The sequence below is a fragment of the Tamandua tetradactyla genome, chromosome 6 (assembly GCF_023851605.1).
Source record: "Tamandua tetradactyla isolate mTamTet1 chromosome 6, mTamTet1.pri, whole genome shotgun sequence".
In the NCBI taxonomy this organism is placed as follows: domain Eukaryota; kingdom Metazoa; phylum Chordata; class Mammalia; order Pilosa; family Myrmecophagidae; genus Tamandua; species Tamandua tetradactyla.
Window position 1 is genome coordinate 163,428,734 of NC_135332.1, and position 19,399 is coordinate 163,448,132.

The following is a 19,399-nucleotide window of genomic DNA, read 5'->3' on the forward strand; positions in this document are numbered from 1 at the left end:
TGTAGTGCCGTTTAGATATTAAATTTGTTTGGTTCTCACTCTTCTTCATCCCTCTGTTTCCAACAAGTGTTTTAAACTTTGTATTTCTATGCCTCGGGTTGGGGTGTTTGTGTGTGTTTTAATCAGCTTTGGACAGGCTGATACTTGATGGGTACCCAGAAGTTACATCTCACCCATCCATAGGATCTTGTTTGGAAACTTTGGTCTTGCCTTTATGGAGAAAGTTTTCAAGGAATGGGAAAGGAGGAAGAGGAAGAAAATGTGTTTATGATTTTTCCCTACAAACTGAGGCATCTGTGATTTTAGTAGTTTTTCTCTAATAGTGGGTTCCCTTGTAAGAGTAGGTTATATGTGTGACCTTAGATAGGAATGGCTGCATGAAGAATCTTGGAACACTAGACACTGACTGCCATTGTCCACCCCTCAGTGTAGAATCAAACATGCACAGGCATACACATGTGAACACACATGCACATACCTGCACACACACACACGTGACTGTGATGGTGTACAGCCACCTGCCTTCGAGGGCAGCGGGCAGAGAGCCCTTAACTGAATGTTCCAAATGATATGAGACCACCATTGTTCTCGCATGACACTGAGGAATGGCGTCCTATTGATGACTGGATACATGTTTCACTTTTGTCATAAATGCGAAGGCCATAGAACAGCTCATATGATTTACAGAAAAAGAATACCAAGAAGTTCTGGGTTTTGTGAAGTAAAAGTTATATCTGCTGCAAGAGTTCAAAAGGGAGCTATGGCAGAATTTAGAATGTATCAATTAAGAGTTCTCACACTATTCTTTTTTAAACCACAAGAGGTCTGGGCAAGACCATCAACATGTCTTGTGTCAGCCTAGTTAGAGTGAGCTGGAAATTTACACAGATTATCATAACAAAAAAAAAAATCCCACTTTCTATAAGATATTCATTCAATTCCAGGAACATATTTATGTCAGAATAGTAGAAGTTTTCAGAGACCCATCTCTAGCTCAACTCTATGGTCTGTTCCTTTCAGAATGTTGAAATTGACTGCGAGGTCATGCATTTGATCTTTGCTTTCCAAAGCTAAATGAAGAAAAAGTGATACTGAAGTATCTGGCAATTCAATCCACTGAGTGGAAAATCTGAAATGTTCCAGTCTTCAGCATTTGCTTTCAGACTTACCACAGAGATTATTTTTTAAAGTTTTAGCTGTCGTTGCCTCTATTACATAATGCTTGGTACTGCAGTCTGCTGAGAATAAACAAACACAGAGAAGCATCAGCATTTCAAACATGGCATCTGTGCTCTGTGGGTTCATGGAAAACACTTTTTGTGGTTAATTCCCCTGGGCCACCCACCCCTGTGGCCTTAGGTCAGGAATTTCTTACCTGAAACAGTTCCTGGTGTTCTTCATGGTGTAATGGCCAGGCCAGCTTCAGGGGAAACCTTGGTTTCCAAAAGGTAGGCAGTGTGGACACCAGGCACAAAGTGACTAAGCCCGTGGCTTGACCACATCACACTGTAGAATTTGAGAATTCCCTTTTGGGAACCTCCAATTCTTGAGAAAGGAGATGTTATGTGGATGGGTGTTGACAGAGGCTCAAATGTTTGCTTAAACTTTATTGCAAACAATATTACTTCCCTGGGTATTTGCAGCAGATATGGCCCTAACTCAACCTTGACAGATGGGTAATATTAGAAAACATCGAGACTCCATGCTGGCTCCCTTGAAAACCAAGATTATTAATAGCATAGTTTACAGTAACTATTCATCTCTATATTCTCATCCTCCATTCTCTCTCTAACACAATAACATAGTCATATCAACAGAACTCACTTTGATTGTTCATGCTTTCCCATTGCTGAAGCCATTGGACACATTTCAGTGTCCTCTATTACTTCATATGGTTGACTTAGTCACTGCTTCTTGTAACATCAACTCCCTTGACATGGACAGTACCGCTGTTTCCTGGTTCAACATCTTTTTAGTTCACTTCATTTCAAGTAAATATTTATTGAATGACTTATGTACCATGACCTAATAAAAAATAGAATTCAAAATTTTTCCATTTATGAATAATTTTTACAGTCCTTGGCACTGCCCTAGTGTTTTCAATTTGGGGAAGTTATATAGAAAATGTTGAAAACCATGGTTATTAACCAATCTATCTGGGTTCAAATGCTAGCTCTGCTACTTGCTGGCTGTTTGGGATGGGGTCTCCAGGGATCAGACTGAGATGTAAATTAGCTTGTAGGTTGTTTATTAAGGAATCCTCTCATGATCAATACGTGTGCAGGTTAGGGAAGGAAACAGTACTGAGCAAAAAGCAAAATTGGCCTATGGTACTGTCTCAAGAAAGCCAGCTTCATTTGGAGAACTGAACCTGGGATGGACTCTCAGAATTATCTAAAGCTGAAGAGATGAGGCCATGCCTTTGTATTCCTGCATTTATCAATCATTGGTTGTTGGCTGCCCTGGGGAAGGGGAGCATGACTTTTGACAAGGTCATTCTCTTCCTTTATTGAGGCTGAGGATAGTCAGGCAGCAGGACTCTCAGTCATTAGGGGAATGTGCCTTCAATCCTAAAGCATCGCTTTATAGTTTCCATTACTGTAGCTCTATATTCTTAGGAAAATTACATAATCTTTTGGGTCTCACTTTCCACAGCTAGAAAAGAAGAATAGTGATGGTGTATACCACATGGATTTGTTGGTGATTGCTTAAAACAATATCTGGCACATAGTAATTGTTCAGTAAATTAGTTCTTATATTCCATGGTCACTCAAGATAGCTGCAGATATAACCATGTACTATAAGGGTAGACTCAACAGATTGGCATATTATAACCCTGGCATACCCTTGATTAACATTGCATCCAATTTATAAATACTATCAATTCTTTCTTTTAAAAATATTCCTTATTAATAACCTCTTCTCCAGCCCCACTGTTCCTTCCATAGTTTGGATCCTTATTTACTATTATCTGGACTATGTCTTTATTTCTCTTCTTTCTCTTTTCCAAATAATCATTTGATAAATGGTAGAGTGATCTTCATACAAATTCAAATCCAATCATGCTGCTTTCTTACTTAACCCTTCCCCCCAGCCCTTGTGTTAATTGCTATTAAGACAAAGCACAAGTTTCTAAGCAGGGGCCAACCATTTCATCTTTTGCCACTCCCTTATATGTAACTAATTCTCCAGGAACAAGTAATTACTTCTTTGTGGGGTTGGGTGGGGGAGGTGCATGGTCCGAAATCGAACCCAGGTTTAGGTAATTACTTTTAACTTGTCATTTCAGGCTCTTTGATTTCCCTGAAACCCTACCCAACTGTTTGGTGAGTTTAACTTCTCTCCAGAGCTCAAAGATTTCCTCTGCTCTGCAGCCTTCTCTGACTCTCGTACATAGTGTACAACTGCACACAGCCCTTCTTTCTCTGCCTGTGAGAAAATTATTCCCTCTTTTCTGCATCACCTGCCTTCTCTGTTCAGATATGGTTTAAAGCACTTAGCATATTGTATCATCATGTGGTATGGTAAAGGGATTGAGCTCTGGAATGCTCAATCCTGGGTTTAAATGCTAACTTGGCTCTTTTTTCACCGTATGGCTTGGGACTAATTGCTTTCTTGATTTTCTCAGGTGATCTTGGAGAGTCCCGATTAAATGGGAGAATGTATATAAAATGTATAAGGCATGTATTTAGTATTTTGCAGACATTAATACATATTATTATGTGTTAATCTGCACGTTTTCCCTAGTAAGCGCAAGTTCCTCAAGAGAAGGAGTCTTGTCTTATATATCTTTGTTTCCTTGGCACCTAGGAGAATGTCTGGAATATTAAATGAATAACTGCTGGATGCATAGCTAAGGAAAAGTTTGAACTACATCATATATCATTTTGAAATTGCATAGTAGCATAAAGGACAGACTTTGGAAAAAGTGAAATGTCAGGTATATAAGACACAGAAATTTAAGGAGTTATTATCTCCATTCTAAAATGAAAATGCTTCATAATCCTTCTTCTGAGAAAGTTAAAGCTGCTTCAAAGCCGAACTCATATGTGGTCATGTCATCCATCCAGGGAAGCAAACATTAATTTTGCCTGCTGACAGAAATAAAAGTCACAGTGGCTAGTCAAGGTAGGGTGGCATTTGTTGGTTCATTTGTTCATTCTTTCATTCATTCAACGATTATGCATTCAGCATCATTTTAGATGCATGCAATTTAGAGATGAGCAAGGCAAATGTGATTCCTGCCCTCACGAAGCCTACCAACAGCCTAGTGAGGGAAGATGGCTATTATATCAGTAAACAGTAGAAGTGTGGTGAAGCCCCTCACAGTGGACACACAAGATGCTGTAGTAACATGCAACAGAGATGCCTGACATCTGGAGGGGGCCAGAGAGTGGAGCATAGGATTCAGAGCACAGTGTTCCTAAAAGATTTTGTAATCTGTATTAAGGCTTTAGACTTTTTTGCAAAGGCAATGTGTGAATTGAAGCAAGGGAGTAACATATTCAGATTTCCATTTTGCAAATACCATTCTGAGTTCTTAGTGGAAACTGGATTTAAAAGATCAAAACCGAAGCCAGAAAGATCATCTGGGAGGCCATCGGTACTCTGGACAATCATTCTTTAGTTTCTGAATCTGGTTCTTCATCACTAATTCTCTTTGCCTTTCAAGTCAAGATTATTATGTTGTGGTGATAATAAGGATAGGTACCATGGACATTATGATATAAGGACTATTTGATTCCCAGTAGGGGATTTAAAAAAAAAAAACTTAAGCCTTGAGGAACCTAAAGAAATCATCTCATCTACCGCATTCTTGTTAAGCTGGAAATGTTTTGGCTCACAAATGTAGGTATCTCACCTAAATCACATCCACTGAGTGCAGTCCATGTGCTTCAGTTTATGCCATGTCCTGAAGGTGATAGGAAAGAAGCAGGTTCATGTTATCCAGTTCCAAGGACCATTCAATATAGTTGAACAAAATAAAAATAATTTTACTTAGAGCTACTTGAATCCAATGATAAAGATTGTCTATAGGGTTAATTGTGTCTCTATCGCTCTAGGTAACGTTGTCCATGCCCTTGCTGATTGATGGGGAGTCTTGACGGCCCCTTCAGCTGTAGACAAACATATTTCATTCCATGGCTGGCACTAAGGGTTTACCAGGAAACCCAATGTCATTACATCTGATGAAATTTCCAGGGTTTTCCTACCCAGCTGTATCTATAATTTGCAGGAATAGGGAGGGGGGGTAGAAATACCTCTCTACTTATCCTCCTTTGAATTCTTTCTATGGGGGGGTCTCAATTCCATTAGATGATTGGTTACTTGGAGCCATGTATATACCTCCTTGTCACCAGTGCAGAGAATGGAAGATGAAAAATGTGAAAGGGTGAAGCCACATAGTCAGATTCTATGGAAATATTTTCATTGTAGTCATCATTTGTAACAAGCCTTTTAAAAATACAACAATGCAATACTAATGTATTTTAAAGCGTAGGCAATTTCAAATTTTAATATATCACTACTAAGTCAGTATTCATAAGGAAACTTAACTGTTTCTAAATTTTTAAAAATGCAGTCCACAATTTAAAAATGGATTAGTAGATTGTGAAAGTTTGCTCTAGAATTTGAATACAACTTCTGTGTCTAGATATATGAATATAAAAAGGTTACCTTTCTTCTCTGCCTCAATTTATATCAGTAAGATAGAACTAATAGTGCTCACCTCACTGAGGTTATTGGGAGAATTAAATGTATGAACTTAGAAAAATTCATACATGTATTGAACTTAGAAAAATTCTTGGCACATAAACAGCGCTTATTATTATATTGTTGTTTCAGAAAAAAATTAAGAAAATATGGTTCCATCCATAAGTAAATATCTATATACCTATAAACCAGCTAAGGCATGTCTGTGGAATTAATCATATATCATATTAAAAACAATTCATACCCTACCTCTCACTTACAGTTCAGAGTTATTATGTGAAGAAGTATGTATAATGATCTATCCTGTAATTTATATGAATATTTCAAAATTCCTGATGACTCTGGAGTAGAGGGATGAAATTTGTCTTAGAGCATTGCATCTGGTTGAGCTCTAAACTTTCCAGGAGGAAACCATATCTAAAGCTCAAGTATATTCTTTGGAAGGAAAGATGTGGGGTGGTGCCAGTGTTGTATCATAGCCCAGACCAGATTAAAGGCTCTGGAGTTGTGGCTGTACACACCCTGATTATAGTTGTGAGAACATCCTCCACTACCAAGGGCACATGGTGTTTCTTCCATCTCTGATATCCATAGTCCAAATGAAACATCATGTGGCAAATAATGACTATCAGTTACAAGAGTATGGATGTTCTGACTCATTAAAAAAATCTATTGAGTACACACTATCTGCCAGGTATTGTAACAGACATCAGGATACCAATAAGAAGAAAATATCAACCCCCTCACCAAGAAAATTCCATTTAGTGGAGGAAAGAAACAAGAAAAAAAAATCACAATACAGCATAATGATAGAGGCATATGAAATTCAAGGAAATGATATAAGGGAAGTGAGAACAGGGTGGGATTGAACATATGGAGATGCCATCCTCATGGTGATGCAACCTGAACTCTATCTTGAAGGGCAAATAGAAATTAGTCATCTAACAAGATAAGGTTATGAGAAAAGCATTTTAGACAGAAAGAACAAAGGCCAGCAATTTTGACACATTTGGGAAACTGCAAGTATTTCATTATGCCCAGGACATAATGTTTGAGTTGGGGTTTTATGGGAGTTGAAGCTGGATTGGAAATCTGTCTCATATGTCTTAGTGAGGAGTTTAGACTTTGTCCCATGGACAGTCAGGAACATTGAATGATTTTCAGTAAGACAGCCAAAAAATCTTAGTTTTTATTTTATGAAGATTTTCTGGCTGCAGAGGGAAAAATGGATGTGTTTTGGGGGGCAACAGGAGATTCTTGCATAATCAAAATGATAAATGGTGAAGGTCAAAACATGTCATTAGAGTGGAGAAGGGGGATAGATTAGAAGCAGATAAAGGTAAAACCTGTGAGACTCAGTTACTGATTAGCTTGACCTGTTGAATGAAAAAGGAGACAGGTAGGAGTCAGAGAGCATCATCATGTTTCTGACTTTAGTAAACTGGTGGATAGTGATGCTGGAACATGCCGCTGAATGAGCACGATAAGAAGGATGAAGGGCAAAACTATTTCTCCTAATACAGTGTCCTCCCATTCCTATAAATCTTATTGCAAACACTTTTCTTGGTGATTCAGAATTCTTGAATTTTGTTGATCATGTTAGAAGTTATTTCAGAAGAAGGATAAATGGGAGGGTGAATTATGAATAGATTTCTATTAGCTTTTATATTGACCTCAATTCAACTTGCAATGACAATTGAGCATTCACAGAAGGTAAAACATAATTTTTTAAAGTCCATATATGTCACATCTTAGAGAATACAACCTTGATTTGAAAATTGTTTCATTAATAATAGTAATAATAACCATAACAATGAATATTCATTTGGCATTTACTGAAACCTTGTTCTAAGCTCCTTACCTGCATTGTTTCATTTAAATCTCACAGCAAAACTATGTGGTAAGTCCCACTATTATACCCATCTTATAGATGAAGAAACGGAGGCATGGCGAATTTGATCACCCACTGTTAAGAGGTAAGCCTGGATTCAAACTGATTTCTTCCCACAATGTGGAAAGAGCAGAGGATTAGGAATCCAAAAATTTGGTTTAGAGTCTCAATTTAGCTATTTATTGGCAAAGTAAAGGTTATATTACTCTTCTTTGTCATCTGTAAAATATAAATTGAGGTCTGGGCTGCCAAGGCATGGAGTGATTGAAGAGGATGAAATCAAAGACCTTTATAGACCTTTTGTATTTTGATGTTCTGTGGTTTTGATTGTGCATAATGGCATGTTCATTCTGATAGTGGCACTAAGTCCAAATGGATGTGGAGACTGATCTGTGCAGTGCACTGAGAGGACAGACATGTCTCCAAAAGGAAGTCAGACCATTGCCTAGTCAATGCAGTCATTGGTTTGATTTGTACCTTCTCCAAGTTTCTCCTGGCCGTGCTTTTGGATTCAACCTAAGGAACTGTTTGAATCATTGCCCTTTTCTTAAGAAGAAAGGGGGTGAAAACAGTTTCCCTGGAGAAGAAAAATTTTATTCTCCCATAAACAAAGATCTTCTTGGCCAGTGGGTGTTTTAAAACAATTCAGAAAGGGGCTTTTTGTGATGTGTTCTCTTGAATTTTGCCATCTCTCTTACCCTGTAGTTATGCTGCCCAAATACGGTAGAATGAAAACCCTTCTAACTAGAGATTTGGAAAGTATGAATATTTCCAGGAAAACCCACAGAAGGGTCTTTTCAAACTGCAAATGGGGGTGGTGACGGGAGGAGGGGTAAAAATATCAGCAATTTTTATGTTTGGTCTTTTACATTGGGTTTTGAATTGCTGGTTCATTTTCACTAAGGGCAAGTTATTTGGTTCTATAAAAAAATTGCCTTCTTTAGAATAAAAAAGTTTACTTTGGTCATTTAAAGCTCTGTGATATTAGCCCTGTTCTCAGAGTTTAGAATAAAAGACATGAACTTTGAAGTCAGGGAGATTTGCTTTGAATACTGGCTTTGGCACTTACTTGCTGGGTGAACCCAGATAATACTCCAGAACTTCCATTTTCTCATCAGTAAAATGGAAATCAAAATTTATTGGGCTGTCATGACATTTAATAGTATATGTAAAGTTCTTAGTCTAGTGCGTTGCAGGAGTTCAAGAAATGGGAGCAAATCATATTGATAAAAATAGTAAAGACTAGTATTCTTGGTTAACAGAAGGACATAGTATTCACTGTTCAGTGGGTAAGAGCACCTAACACCTAAGCATTTTTTTCCACTTTGCATATTTAGTCTTTTTACAGTGCACACAAGTAACATGAGCAACAGATGTTGCATCAATAATTATACAATGCAAAATAATTAATATAATATGCTTGTGTGCAAGGAAGTATCTATTGGAAATTACAAAGCTTGTGGTTTGAATTCTTCTAGAAGAAATTTGAACTTTTTGTGTGTATCAGCTATTATTTTGTGTACTTTCCAGAGTATCTGCTATCTATGTTTGGTTGTGATTATTTGTGAGAAACAGACATAGGAAGAAGAGATATGAAACTGTATTGAATTAATAAGACAGTGCCTGAGGCATGGACAGCACATTAATATATTTGCACAAGAAAATGGGCTGACCCAGCTGTACCAGATATCAAACCTATGGGTACACATGAAGATGTTAATTTTCAGTGAAAAATGTTGGATGGATGCCAATAGATTCTGGGAAAGGAAAATAGTATTACACGGATCCCTTCTTAGAGAACTTCGATGTCCACAGAGAATGCCTTCCTGAAAAGACAATTATCTTCTTTGGCTCATCTTTGAGAACTATCCAGCCTAGGTCTTGGCAACCCAAAGACCACCAAAAAGTTCAAAGAGGGCAGGAGAAGCCTGATGCTTAAGTTCTTGGTCAACTATTTGCATTTTCCAAAAGTTAGTTGACAATTACATGGTTTGAGGACTTCCAGTTATAATTTTATTGTAAAAATAATAAGAGAGGAAACAAGTAGAGGTTGTGTGAACAGGCCCCTGGTGACTATCAAAGACATGTGGTTATAGCTTTGAAGTCAGTTTCAGTAGATTTTCATGTGAAGTAAGTGGCGTAAAATGCTTCATTTGCAGGTTTCCCAAGAAATAGAGTTTAAGGTACTGATGTTTATTTCTTGCAAATTAGTTTTAGGGGGACATTTTATTTCCCCTGAATGCCTATTATTTTTTAAATCCGACTTTTCTATTTGGTGAGGCAAAATAGGGGGCTGAGATTACACCTAAATTTATTATCATTTTTATCTTGTTTAATAAAATTAGTTTAAGCACATGGTTTTAAAAAATAAAGCAAATGCAGCAAGTGAAATGAAAGAGAAGTAAAGATCCCCCTTCCTTTCTAGCTCTCCCGAAAGACATCCTTTTCAAAATTTCTTTTTCTATATGTCTAAAAAAAAACCCAGCCCAACAACTAATTTTATGTGTAGAGTTACAATAGTAAGTAAAATTATTTACATGTATTATAAATAAATATATAACATTCTGCTAGTATTTTGATTTCCTTTACTTATATCTTGGAGATTTTCAGTATTAGTACACATAGATCTGTTATACTCTGTTGTTTAGAAGTACCGTATGAATTTAACCAGTGATTCAGCAAAGGGAATTTTCATACTTTCTTTAATTTATGTTTATAAATAATGCTTTAATGAGCAATTTAAATTCTTTGCATGGAATTATGGGATCAAAGAGTACACACATTTTAAAATATGACAGATATAACTATTTAAATTTCCACGGAGAGAGAATTTTTTGGGCAAGGATTATATCATCTCTATATGTACATCCTCTTCTATACCTGATTGAGGTGTTGCATCAATAAATGCTTACAGAACAAGTCAATAAAGGATAGGAATTTAGTATACAGCAAAGTATCCCTTAAATATATTAAAAAATAATATATTTATTATTTTATTTTATTAAAGGTTCCAACAAGCAACAGAAGGCACATTCAAATTAGGGTAATTTAAGAAAGAACTATTTATAAAGGAACTATTTATGAAGATATCGGGGATACAGGGAAACCCATGGAATAACGCAGTAACCTGGAGGTAATAAATAGCACTCGAGTTGTTACCACCCTAAGCCATAACAGAGAGTAGAGAAAATAGATACCTGATCTCCAAATGAGTCAGTTAGAGAAATTTACCTTCAAAGGAACCAGGAGCCTTGAGCTGAGGTACAAGACATCATGAGACTATTTTCCCTGCAATGTTGCTGGGTGCCCCATTGGCTACAACCAAGCAGAAGCCAGAGTAGAGTACCTGCCCTTTGATGGAGTCCATTCTGGTCATCTTTCCAGGAGGGGTAAAAGGGGTGAAGAGCGGATCTAGAGCAGCAAAAATTTCAAGTGATCCCAACACGGCGATTACTTTTACCATCACTTTGATTCATCATAGCTATATGATTTTTATGCATGTCTAGGAAAGAAGTGTCTTTAATTCTTTTGATGAAATATTATCTTGCCCATTATCTAATTAGTATATTTTGTGTGTTGTCTTAGGAGAAGGACTATATATAACTTATTTACCCCTTTAGCAGAACCCAGGTCGGTGTCTGACATATATGAATTTCTTCATAAATAATTATTGAATAAATTAATAAATAAATGAATGTCAAAAATTCCCCTTAAGTCTGAATTAGATAACTTATTTGGCATTTTAAGCAAATCTCCTTTTTAGTATAGTGCTAGTGTTGTGACTCATAACATGGGAAATTCCTTTCTAGAAAATGGCCAGGCTCTAGTGCCTGCCTGGTAATCCAGCCCTAAAGCTGAAATCAGACTTGGTTCTGTTCTTCAATGAATGAAAGTGATAGGAAGAATTCCAGCTATATAAATGACATTCTAGGCTGTAGAATTGTTCTAGTCTTGCCTTTCTCAAAAGTTTTCCGAACCCAAAATTGATCATCTCAAGTATCTATTCATCTTATTCATTTCCTTGGTAAAGGCTTCTCTGCTTTTGCCAGTGTAAGACTAGGTTATTCTTCTTGGAAGTTTTGTCTGGACATGGCTGATCCCTATTCCATTAAAGCAAAAAATTGAATTGTATTTTTTCTTGAAATTACTGTTTTAATTATAGACTTTTCTGGTATAGCTGCCTGAGGACATGGGTCATGTCTTTTTCATCATGGCATACACAAGCACAGAGCTTGACAAATATTAGAAGTTCAATAAGGAAATGTTGAGTTCATTCAGTAGTTCAAAATTCTTCCCCCCCCCCCTTTTTAGGTTCTGCCTGACACATCTCTAGATTTTTCAGATACAGCAAGAAAGTAGACTCTCATTGTTTTCTGCTTCCTAAAAGAGAGCACAAAAATCATCATGGTGAGATAGAATAAACTCAGGCTTTGGTACTGACCTGGGCTCAAATCACAGCTTTGCCATTTCTAACTTGATAACCTTGAGCATTATTCAACTTCCCGAGGTTGTTGGGAGAATGTAATAGGATTACACACTCAGTAAATTTACTGACACTTGATAAAATACTGGCTTCCCTTCCTCTATTGCCTTCCCTTTAAGGATAACAGAAACTCTGCTCTGGTGAAAGTCAAAGGATGGGCCAGTGGATTTAAAGGGGGGGATTTAGGAGCTCCTTGTAATGTTAGGAATAGGGCATTGCATAATGTGAACCAACATTCTTTTAAACTTTCTTATCCATGGAACTGGCAACTTAATTTTAGTGCTATGTGGTGTTTCTCTTAATTAAACAAATAAGCAACTGATCAAAATTTAGAAAAGTTTATATGCATTTATCCTCCTTCATTTTCATATAAGCTGGCCTTTGAACTTGTTTTAGGAATTTATTTGAATTAATGGATGTCATTGTCTAAATGATAATGTAATACCCATGTGCTCTTTGCTTTCATACAATTGTGAAATCTTGTCTTTTAGAATAAGCATCACTATTTTATTCTTGAGTTAACCTGCCAACACCATTTACTAAACATCCCGGAATGTAGACCCTATTTACTGCCTTGTGTGGCCCCTACTTTGTTACTAGCCTCTTTTAGAACCTCTCCTCTTGCTCTATTCAGCACTAATTTTTAAGTTCTTTGCCATTTTACAGGACTGCCTAATGACTATTGTAAATAAAATTGCAATATAAATTATTAAATACATATCTATAAAAAATACATATCTATAAATTCCTAAAACAATGTATTTAGAGCACATGGGTATTACATTATCATTTAGACAATGACATCCATTAATTCAAATAAATTCCTAAAACAAGTTCAAAGGCCAGCTTATATAAAAATGAAGGAGGATAAATGCATATAAACTTTTCTAAATTTTGTTCAGTTGCTTATTTGTTTAATTAAGAGAAACACCACATAGCACTAAAATTAAGTTGCCAGTTCCATGGATAAGAAAGTTTCACAATTGTATGAAAGCAAAGAACACCACCACGTAGCACTAAAATAGTGATGCTTATTCTAAAAGACAAGATTTCACAATTGTATGAAAGCAAAGAGCACCACCACATAGCACTAAAATTAAGTTGCCAGTTATATATATATATATAATACATATATATAATAAATATATATATTAAATATATATTTAATAACTGCCTTATTGGAATTGTTAAATTCTATCACCAAATGCTTGGCCTTTGGGCGCAGAGTTTATAATCTATGGCATGTAAGCCATGGTTCTTTGACCCTACTCATATCGACAACCACATCTCTCACTAAGTTCTCTCTCGAGCCCCAGCTTTGAGATCTCTGAGGTCTTTTATCTTCTCTCTGGAACACACTCTACATTCTCTGTGCCCCAACTCCCAATCTCACTCATACCCCTGGTGTTGGTTCTCTTCTGCTTGCTTAGCAGTTTTCCTCTGAAACAGCTCCAGAAGACTTTCCTGGCCCCTCCTGTCCACTCATCTTGCACTTTCCTGTGGATAGTGCTTCCCCCACCTTAGTATTAGTCAATATTTATTTAACTCTCTGACTCCCTCACCAGACTGTAAGACCTTAGACTAGAGGAACTACGTCTGCTCATGTCTTATTGGGTGACCAGTGTCTGGCATAGAGCATGGTCCAAAGAAGATGCTAAATAAATAATTATGGGTTAAAACCATGAGCATATGAGGATATGTTTGAATCTATCCTTTTAATATAGAACTATATTAGTGTCCTATTGCTGCTGTAACAAATTACCCTGGAATTAGTGATTAAAACAATATAAATTTGCTATCTTATGCTGTTGAGTTCAAAAGTCTAAAATGGGTTTCACAGGGATAAAAATCAAGTTGTTGTTAGGCCTATGCTCATTCTAGAGGCTCTGGAGATAATACACTTCCTTAGGATTTTCTACCTTCTAGAGGTCACACACATTCCTTGGTATGTGGCTCCTTCCTCCATGTTCAAAGCAGTGAAGTTGGGCCAAGACTTTTTTATGCTGCAATCTCTCTGACTTTCTCTTTTGCCTCCCTCTTCCACTTTTTTAAATGCAATTTTATTGATGTGTATTCACACACCATGCAAACCATCCAAAGGATACAGTTTCTGGCTCACAGTGTCAACACATAGTTGATCAGCTCCATGATCATCTTTAGGACATTTTCATTTATCCAGAATCTTCTTTCCTCTTCTACTTTTAAGGATCCTTGTGATTACATTGGGCCTATCCAGATAATCCAGAATACCTTCCCTGTTTTAACGTCGACTGCTTAGAACCTTAATCCCTGTATTAGTTAGGGTTCTCTAGAGAAACAGAATCAACAGGGAACACTTGCAAATATAAAATTTGTAAAAGTGTCTCATGTGTCTGTGGGAACACAGAGTCCAAAATCCGCAGAGTAGGCAGTGAAGCCGACGATTCTGATGGAGGGTCTGGACGAACTCCACAGGAGAGGCTCACCAGCCGAAACAGGAAAGCCTGTCTCTTCTGAACCCTCCTTATAAGGCTTTTATGATTAGATTAAGCATCACTCATTGCAGAAGACACATTCCTTTGGCTGATTACAAATGGAATCAGCGGTGGATGCAGCTGACATGATCATGATTTAATTCTATGAAATGTCCTCATTACAACAGACAAGCCAGCACTTGCCCAACCACCACTTGGCCAAGTTGACACATGAACCTGAACATGACAGTCCACCCCTTGTCAACTTGGTAACTATACATGCCACCTTAAACCATACCTAATTTCTAAATAAAAAACAATAAAACACACCTTTTTTTTTCTTTCACCTAACAATACTCAAATGTCCTGCATATCACTGGAAACACATTAAATCTCTCCAGAATAGAGTACAAATCCTTGGGTAATATTCATTCTTAAACTTGATATCTTACAACTTAAATAGTATAACAGGAACAAAACAGCATTACATTCCTCGTTTCTATAACTGATCACGTGGTCGAAGTTCATATTTATCACTACCTTCTTCCACTACCCATTCCATGTTCCCTTTACCCTCAGCAAGCACTTCAGCTGTCTGTGGTTCTTTGCCTGGTGGGGTGACCCAAACCTTCATTCCTGAAGTTTCAGAGCCATTCGTAGTCCTGCCTGGATTGTGTTGTTGCAGTTTTCCATTGATTTTAATCACAGGGCATGGTAGTACTAAAAGACACCCTAGGGGATTTCCTATATTCCAAGAAAACTCTTCTTTGCCTCCATTATATACTTGCAGTCCTACTTCCTCCTGATAGTCAGGGTCGATCACCCCAGACAATAATGTAATCCCCTTCTTGGCTTGTTGATCCAGTGGCATAAGTAGCCCAAAGGGACCAGGTGGCAGTCTTAACTTCCAGTTCAGTGGAATCATTGTTGTTTCTCCTGGAGGAAGCATTCCCCATTTTGGAACTAAAACCTGTACACCAGCAGAGCTCAGGGTCACGGGTTAGGAAGCAAAAATTTTCCTAATGGATCACTAGGGGTAATAGTGAGTGGTGCCACACCCATTTCCAATTAATGCCCTCACTTTAATGGAAGACACCATGCAAGATTGAGATTTCAGTTTACGTTGTAAAGTTGCTACTCTGACAATAAGATTCTGAGTCTGAAATTCAGAGATCTCAAGTCTATGGCTACAGGAAATAAGATTTTCCTTCAGGATACTGGTAGAAAACGTCTACATCTTTCAGACGGTGCTTAAGCTTCTCATTTGAAGCCTTAAGCCCATCCCTTTCACCCCTTAATGTAGCCAGTGTATCTAACAACAACCAACCAACATCTCTATACCTCTTATTTCTACAAAACTCTTTAAAGGTGTCAAAAACATTATCCCCCAGAGCCTGACTTTGTACAAGTGACACATTAGGAGAATCGAATGGTGATATTTTGACTATCTTTTTTGCCAACTCACTGCATAGATTGGGAGTGTCATTCTGATTATGGGGATCAGAGTCCTTAGTGTCCCTGAGTCCAGTCAGAGTAGAAAACCATTCATAAAAACCCACTTTGAAAATTCTGTTTCTTAAGGCCCCACTCCTGGTACCAAGATGTATTAGTTAGGTTCTCTAGAGAAACAGAATCAACAGGGAACACTCGCAAATATAAAATTTATAAAAGTGTCTCACGTGTCCGCGGGAACGCAGAATCCAAAATCCGCAGAGTAGGCAGTGAAGCCGACGATTCTGATGGAGGGTCTGGACAAACTCCACAGGAGAGGCTCACCAGCCAAAACAGGAAGAGCCTGTCTCTTCTGAATCCTCCTTATAAGGCTTTTATGATTAGATTAAGCATCACTCATTGCAGAAGACATTCCCCCTTGGCTGATTACAAATGGAATCAGCTGTGGATGCAGCTAACATGATCATGATTTAATTCTATGAAATGTCCTCATCACAACAGACAAGCCAGCACTTGCCCAACCACCACTTGGCCAAGTTGATACATGAACCTGACCATGATAATCCCCTTTTGCCATGTAACAACATTTTCACAAGTTCTGGGAATTAGGATGGAGGTATCTTGGGGGGGGGGTGGCGAGAAGGGGATTATTTTGCTTAGCCCAAGAATGTTGCTATTTATGCACTTCTGTATCTGTGGAAAGAAAGGTGGGATCAGTGAACTTGTAAGAAATCTTCTAGCTCTAGCTCAGGAAATGCAGATAATTCTAAATTATTAAACATATCATGCCACTTTCTTCCTGTAAATTGTTTATAGCACCTCCTAGGCATGAGGAAGAAGAGAGCAGATACCAATTACAGTATGACGTAATTATTTAGATTTGATTCTTAAAGATTCTTGGTGTTTTCTTTTTGAGGATTTAGCCTGGCTATGCCCTTTAAAAGTAAACATCTTGATAGAGAAAATCATTTCTACAATGAATATCTCATTGCCACATCAAGGTTGAATATTGTAAATTGAGCAGCTTAAACCATGTAGAAGTGAGATTCAGGATATGAAAAAAGGGATGTGTTTATCACAAGGAGAAGGGGGAAATCATGCTCTCTCGTTCAGTGGCGTGCAGGGAGAAGTGGAAAAGTGAAAGGGAAACATGTGCTAAGAAAGATGTGTTGTAGATCACCTCTCTGTTGAAATATCAATTTATGGATGGGCTGTATTAATCAGGTGCTTCACTGGAAGATGTGAGTGGTCGATTGAATTGTGTATCCTAGATTGGACATACTATTGGTCTTGGTCCACATTCTGGTGCTTTCAGACCCTTTGTAAATCAGATCTCTTCAAGATGTTGCTTCAGTTACGGTATGGCCCAACTAAATCAGGTTTGGCTTTAATCGAGATTACTGGAGTCCTTTATAAGCAGAATGAAAGTCAGAGAGAAAGAGCCAGGGAAAGAAGCCAGAAATCAATGTAACCTAGAAGAGAAAGGAGAAGACACACTACATGCATTGCCAGAAAGCCGCAGACTTCAGGGAGAAAGCATTGTCTTGCTAATGTCTCAGACTTGGAACTTCTCCTAGTCTCAAAACTGTAAGCCAATAAATTCATATTGTTTGAGCCAACCAGTTGAATAGTATTTGTTTTAGCAGCTAGGATACAAAAACAATGTACATTCAAGTGCTTAGAGCAAAGAAGGTCATTTACAGAGATGGGTGGACAGGCTTAAAGGAACCAGAAACAGATTATGAAGCACCAAATAATATCAACAGGGAGAAGCTATGTCACCCCTAGACCTAAGAGGGAAGGAGACAAGGGGAGAGAGCTGAGTTATTGGATCACTTTAGAGCAAGAACCATAACTGAAGAAGAGGATCATTCAACAGGAGCTATGACCGTGGAGAGAGGAATGTGTCACTGTCAGCTATGGCCTTGTAGGTTGATCTCCAGCTGGTGCCTGCTGCCCAATTAAGCAAACTCAAGCCTGGGAAGGGTAAGTGAAACAGTGATAGTGTCTAAGGAATCTCCCAGGAAAAAAGGCCAAGAGCAAATGATAATAACTAATGTAGGATGAATTCCAAACAAAGGGTCTGATAGCTCACTTGCTTGGGCATAACCTGGGTAAAATGTCACATTTAGTTTGACACCATGCCAAAATGTCTCACAAAGCCTTGTTCCAACATCTGTTTCTGGGAAACTAGCTCCAAAACAGCAGTGGAGCTAGGAATCAAACCTAGTTTTGCCTTAATCCAAAGCCCAAGCTGTCATCCACCGCCTGCTACTGGCTCTTGTTAGATACTCAGCAGAGAATCTGTTGAAGCGTGATGACACTTTTGATTTTATTTTCTTTTTCTGGTATGATCCCCAAATGACTGAGTACCCTTTATTTCTGGAAGACAAACCTTACATGATGGTCAGTTTTTAATAATTCATCCAGAACCTTAGTTTAGTAGCAAAACACTATTTTAAATATTGTTATGAAATGGATCAGAGACCAAAAGAACACTTCTTAGCAGAATTGTGAGGTGCCAATGAATTTGGAATCATATTTGTTTTTCTAAAATACACTAACTGGTTTCCAATAGTGGCATTTCCCCTTACTACAATATTCTTTGTACATGGTTTATGTACCTATTTATGCCGTAAAGTTGTTACCCCATAAGAATGTTTACCCCATAAGATTGTTGTTAGGATTAAAATATTTAATATGTCTAAAGTACTTAGAAGAGTATACAATGTATACTTAAGGATTAAGGACTCCGTAAATGTTTTATTATTATATAGCTTTGCAAAAATACCTTCTGTATTAACTAACAAACATTTAGTGAGCCCCTACTCTATGGAAAAGCCTATAAGAAGTCTTTCTGTGCTTAGGGAACATAGGGATATATAGGGAAAACAAGCTAGTCCATCATAGAGGTTTTAATTATATTAACCATCTTAATTTACTGGTAGTGTCACAAATTGAAATTGTCACAGACTGGTTAGACATTGCTAAGGATGTGCAATAGACATGGGGGGAAAGAAGGGGCTGTTAAATGGTGCCTTCAGCATTTGTGACTAACCCACAATTAATATTCATTTATTAATGATTAATTATGTATTAAAAATTTTATTCCCTTAAGGTTTGATTAAAGTTTTTTCAGGAAATTGCTCTGGTTTCATGGGGTTTACACCATGGCAGCAGCCCAAATACAGATGAATGGATTCTACAGCTGGAACTGCTAGGAGGATGATCCCCCATCTATAAAATGAATATAGTACTCAGCCCTTTTTGCATCCATTATAGAGCATAAGGACCAATCATGCCAAATAGATAGTCCAGCAAGAGTTTGTCAAATGTAAGACCTTGTACAAATATAAAGATCTAGTTGTTACCCCATAGTGTATATGATAGAGTAAACTACAGTTGTCA

At 37.6% G+C, this 19,399-nt stretch overlaps 1 protein-coding gene and 1 long non-coding RNA gene across 6 annotated transcripts in view; one reads left to right on the forward strand and one right to left on the reverse strand.

Annotated features, from left to right (window-relative positions):
- Nucleotides 1–897: 897 nt before the first annotated feature.
- Nucleotides 898–19,399, reverse strand: part of LOC143688985 (uncharacterized) — a 47,245-nt gene continuing 28,743 nt past the window's right edge. Inside the window, exons 4-8 of one of the 5 annotated variants that reach the window (XR_013178437.1) lie at nucleotides 4,862–4,912; nucleotides 1,825–2,025; nucleotides 1,376–1,545; nucleotides 1,170–1,238; nucleotides 904–1,070 (exon numbers count right to left, since the gene is read on the reverse strand). This is a non-coding gene — a long non-coding RNA (uncharacterized LOC143688985). Of the gene's footprint in view, nucleotides 1,239–1,375; nucleotides 1,546–1,824; nucleotides 2,026–4,861; nucleotides 4,913–19,399 lie in introns of all 5 variants that reach the window. The other 4 variants (XR_013178435.1, XR_013178436.1, XR_013178438.1 and 1 more) reach the window with 4 other exon arrangements.
- Nucleotides 7,515–19,399, forward strand: part of COLEC10 (collectin subfamily member 10) — a 96,242-nt gene continuing 84,357 nt past the window's right edge. The window contains exon 1 of the mRNA XM_077167539.1: nucleotides 7,515–7,688. The gene's annotated coding sequence lies outside the window, so the exon portion shown is untranslated. The remainder of the gene's footprint in view (nucleotides 7,689–19,399) is intronic.